Source organism: Taudactylus pleione, unplaced genomic scaffold (assembly GCF_031769625.1).
Source record: "Taudactylus pleione unplaced genomic scaffold, aTauple2 ptg000055l, whole genome shotgun sequence".
Taxonomy (NCBI): Eukaryota; Metazoa; Chordata; class Amphibia; order Anura; family Myobatrachidae; genus Taudactylus; species Taudactylus pleione.
Genome location: NW_028284457.1, coordinates 14,160,970 through 14,166,835, shown reverse-complemented (window position 1 = coordinate 14,166,835; position 5,866 = coordinate 14,160,970).

Sequence of the window (5,866 nt, the reverse complement as noted above, 5' to 3'; positions counted from 1 at the left end):
CGCCTTTTCCCATATCCCTAATACTTACATAATGCACACTTACACAAAAGGTTCCATAGCTATAAAGTAAAAGATCCAAGTTTTATTCATTTATCTAAGGTTTAATACATGATAAGTAAGCCGTGTTTGATATTATACTGATCCGCACTTTATCCACACCTTTCCAATATCAACGGTGTGAAGATCGGAACATGCGTTCGCAAATTATGGACCGTAAAGACATAAAGAACCAAAATGTACTTTGTAAACTCAACAGTCTAGATTTGCATGAGGTGGGAAAACGAAGGCAACCAGCTGTTGGAGGCTGGACTGTGGCCATTTGAATCAACCTATTAAATGCCCTGTAACAAATGCACCTGCACTGGGAACCAATGGGATCAGCAACAAACTCCTCTATTGTGTTGGGTATAAAATAAATATGTGTGCTCTGACCCTGGGTTGCTAGTCTATTCTGCTGATTGCTGATTGACGGAGGTCTCTTGCTGATGCCAGGATGTGGTCCAGAGTGCGTGCGTATGTATGACTGTATCTTGGGTCTGTATAATTCTTAGCACTAAATTGTACTTAGATCACAGCATGTAACTAATACTTTGTGCTTTGGAACACATGTTCAAGGTCTAAATGTCTTTATTTTACTGTATGACTGCGTACTCAAATAGCGTCCATTTTAGAGGTTTATAGGCAGGGTTTAGAAGGTATAGGTAGGTGCGTATAGAGGTTGAAATTGAATATCCTTAGTTGGGGGCTCATAGTGAAGTCACTTACCAGTTCACACGATAAAATACGGTTATCAATATCTCACCAAAGGGTGGATAGTGGCCATACGTAGTTTTCCCTGCAACCACTCTATGCTGAGAGATCACTATCCGTTATCGTGTGAGTCAAGGTACGCTGACTAGAATTCAGGGACAAGAAAGGAAAAAGTTTGTTTTCCTTTGTTGATAGTATTTTACGCTAAAAGGGGTGTCACAGTATTGCGCACGCGGCTAAGTCACATTTTTGCACGCAATAGGGATGCACTTTTTCGTACGCAGCTAAGGGTACGACATACGGTTGTGTGGTGGTCGCATCATTGTGTATGCGACTAGTCACACAATAGCGTATACGCATTTCCGGTTGTGCTGCCACGTGTTTAAACAAAGCCATTGAGTTTACATTATCAATTGCTGCTAATATCTGGGTTAACATGTATTTTTCTGCGCAGGAAAAAAGTGTGTATCAATGAGTATTTGTTTAGGGTGTAACACGGGACCTAAATGTTAAGGGTATCGTAGGACCCTTAAGTGCTAGGCGCAGGAGTTGGCCTAGTGACTTGGTAGCAGCTTACCGTTTACTTTACACAAAGCAGGTGTATGGGTTGTTATTTTTGTTAGGGTTCGGCCCCCAGTGTGATTATAGCGTTCAGTAATCAATGTGTGTGATCTGTTAGGCTTATTTGAACACTATAATTGAACACCATAATTTTGGTTAGATTATGATTGTGAGCTGGTGGGAGGGTGGACGAAATCAACTGGAACACAAAGAGTACTTTGCTGCCCCCTAGCAGTTGAAAGGTAGTCAAAAAGGGATTGCTGAGCGGAAGCAGCCTTTACTTCTTTAGGTGAGTGGAAGCGTCTAGAAGTCCTCCATAGGGTTTGCGGATACACCCTTTTTCCAAGGCGTTCGCAGGTAAGTGAAAGTATCTTAATTGTCTTTCACCAGTTTAAATTTTTATTGAAAAGCATAGGAGTTGTCCCAAGATGGGAGCCACGCAAAAAATAGAAATGTTAGACAATGATGTGCTGCTAATGGAGGCGCCGCTTGGATCGGCCCATCGTATTATGCATACTAAGTATGGTACTTATGCAATAAGGTATTGTGACGTATGGTTTCAAATAACGATGAAGAGTGTTAGACCGTTTCCCAGAATTGGTAGTTTTGATAAAAATTTATTGGATAATGTCCGGGATCACATCAGTCCGATGCGTTCTCGAGAGAAAAAAGTTAAATATTATGAATGTTTAAGCATGAAGGGGATGCGTGGCTTTAAAAATGTGCGACACTAACTAGCGTTGCGAGCACATTGCCAGCAAATACTCCAGCGGCGCTGGATTGCAATGCGTGTGAGCCGCAAAATGGCGCACAAGTGCGGCAAGGTATTGCCAGTAGTTCACGCGCACCACCGCCACCTTATGTGGATGGAGGTGCAGATACAGTCATGAAAAAAAACTCATAAAAATGTAACAAGCAACTTGTACCCTCTCTTAAGTAACCATAAAGAAAATGTTTATGATGTGGATGATGAGCCTATTGTTATGTCTGCCGATTCCCATGCTGTGCACATGTTAGATGCGACACCACGACAAGCTCAAGTGGTGTCACCATCTCCATCTGTAACAGTTGTTGATACTATACGTTGCAGCAACAGATTAAACCCCCAGCCAGGTAATAAGGTCAAAGGTAGCACTGCGGCCGGTCTGCATCCCATTCGGACAATCACTGTTCTAAATGGGAATGCGGACGCGAACGGAGTTGTACCTACAAGGGATGTGGTAATGCATTGTCCTTGGACAAGAGCAGAGCTAAATTCCATCATAAATGATTTCCCCGATTCGAAAAAGGAATTAGCCAAATGTCAAAGATTTTTGAGAAATTTGGGTAGTTCTCATGAGCCCACCAATAAAGATTGGCGGGTGGTGTTAAGGGCCTGTCTACCACGCAATATCGACGTGACAAAATTTATCACGGATTGTGTATTGGATGGTGACGTTCCTTTAAAAGACCAAGTAAACCAAGGTAATATTTCCTGCATTATAACTCAATTGGGTATATATTTTCCAGTAGTAGTTAACTGGAACAAAATTTTCACCATAAAGCAAAAGGAGAGTGAATCTGCAAAAGATTATTGCAACCGGGCTCTGCAGGCTATCACCCAGTACACTGGGTTAGAGGATATTAAAGATAGCATTCACCACAGGGGAATGATTGTCACCATATTCATGGATGGCCTTAAAGAGAACCTAAAAACCCGGATTCAGACCTCACAGCCTGGCTGGAGGGGAGTCACAATAGATACCCTCATAGAATCCACCATAGAACATGATAAAAACATCTCAAAGAAGAGAGAGACACAGAGCGAGAAACTAATGGCTGTCAGTATTCAAGCTAACAGTTATACGCCCTCACTAATCCTACACCACAGCAAACAGCCCTATCCCACTTATCCTACACAACCACAAGTCCCATACTACCCACAAGCTCCATACCTCCCACAATATCCTTTTCCTCAATATCCTTACCCATACCTACCACTTTTCTCTTCTGCTCAACCCACACAACAATCCTTCCATAGAAGTGTTTTAATTGCAACCAGCCAGGACCATAAGTAAGAGCTGCACGGCAAAGAGGGTAGGACCCCCAAACCAGGGAGTACCTGGATATCCCCATAAGGGCACCAGCTCCAATTGTGGCTGTTAATGCTTTATTGGAGAGTGGGAGCCAACGCTAGGAGTCGGGTCATACTTTTGGTCTGCAGATAGACAGGTTGACGGGAAGTACTAGGGAAAAACTGGTAATGGTAATTGATGTAACTGATACCCAATCTCTGTTCTGCTTTCTTCCCTCTGCCCTAACACCCTGCCTGTCAGTATTTTTCTTTTCCCACCTAGGGGGAGGTGTACACTACACATGGACACGAGTGTACCATGGGTTCATAGATAACCCCAGTATCTTCTCCCAGGCCTTTTATGACTATTTACAATCTTTTCAACCTGCCAATGGATATGTTCTAATGTAAAATGTGGACGATTTATTGTTGTATTTAGGTCATGTTGAAATGATATTAAACTGTTGTGCTTTATCTCTCACACACAGGACACAAAGTCGCTAAGGACAAACGGCAGCCATGCCAGGCTAAGGTCAAATACTCGGAATACTGTCCAATACAGGGGTCCAGGCAATATTTAGAGCAGTAGATATTGATAACAGAATTTAAATTGCAGGAATTTGTGTACAAATACAGTATCCCTAGAATAATTGAATATAGGAGATATACTCATTTCACAAGTAATGTCTTCTATAACCTGTGTAAGGTGATGGGTATTAATATCAAGATCATCCCAGACCATCTGTCTACCTGTCCCCCTTTGATATACTGTTTAACAGGCAGCCTCATGTGAAAATATGATAATGAGGTTACTGTGCAGTGTCTCACGAAGATGAGTAAGAACAACTGAAATTGAAAATGTTATTTTCCAATATGTCTGATGCAAACTGTCATGATGTCAAACCTGGGGAATTTGTTATGATCCAAATTTTTTTTAGCTCAGGTTGTTTGACTGATCGGTGGAAAGGTCCGTATCTGACGTTGTTGACAAAGTACGACATCCTCAAAGGGTGGCTGGGGAAGATACGTGGGTCCATTCCACTTACTACAGGGAGGTTAACCAACCAGTGGAGATACAAGGCGGAGATGAGGCCGATAACGTGGACCTGTCGATTGCGAGTTTGTGCCGGGAGGATTAAAAAGGTGACAGTGAGAAACCTGAGCTAAAAGAAAACTATAGATCAGTGTCGCAGCAAGGGATTGTTCTGCTGTGTTCATTTTTGTATTCTTCTTCCAGAGTTTCCGTCATCTTGGTTTGTTTGGGGATACTCAGTTTCTGTGATGGAGGACCGATAGAGGAGATGGGAGCTAATGGCAGTGCTGATGGAGTGGAGTCAGGAGTGCTATGCCAAATCAGGGGAGTGTCTGACCAATCTTAGTACCGTAATTGTTATGTTATTTGGGAAGACTACTTCCAGAAATGATGACCCTTACACATGGTGAAATGCTTGGTATTCATAAAAACACACCATCACCATATCTTCAAGCACAGTATGAACACAGAGACCAAAGAAATATGATACCTGGTGACGTGCATAAAGCCACTCAGTTAATTAGTGAGACAACTGGCTTTCAAGTTTTAGCCGCATTGGATCCCACCTGGATCGCTCGGGGTACGCTAAATTTTAGAGATATCCAAGATCTTGCTTAATTGATAGATAATATCACCGAGATGTATGATGACACCTTCAGGTATACAGGTAGGGAATTGCAAGCGTACAAGAAAGAACTGCTGCAACACAGACTAGTGCTAAATTATTTAACAGCTGGCACTGGAGGGTATTGCGTAACATTGGCCACCCAATTTGGAGTAAAGTGTTGCACCTATGTCACCAATGATACCAGCGATCCCAAAGAGGTAATAGATCGAAAGATGGATGAAATTCTGCAGCTAAAATGGGAATTTCGGAAGAACCATAACGCTTCAGTGGCTGAAGTAGAGGAAAAGGTAGAGGAATGGGTGTCATGGTTGAACCCCGTGAAGTGGTTCTCAGGTCTAGGGGAGTGGGTCCAGGAAATGATCGCAAGCATAGGTAAACTCCTGATCCTTATATTGGTTGTCATCATAGTAATTGGCATATGTGTCAAGTGTGTTCCTAATGTGTTGAAGTGTGGAAAATGTAAAAATAAGGTAAATCGGAAGAGCGAAATTATGATGGTGGTTAGTAGTACGCATATGAATACTGAGGTAAATGTAGAACTACATTACAACCCTGAACTAGAAATACCATCATATAATGTATTATATTTAGATGTGTATAAAAAGTATTATCAAAATGTTATTTTAAAAACACCTCAAATAATGTAAGTCCCTAATTCCCCATCAAAACTTCCTTTATAGGACTGGTGCATCCCCATATCTTTCACATGATCTCCCAAGGTCCACGGTGTGCATATAATGGTAGTTTTATGTCCCCTCCTAGAGACACATTATTGATGGATTAAGAACCACCATGTGCCATCCCCTAATAACATTAAGTAATATAAATGTATGCCTAAATT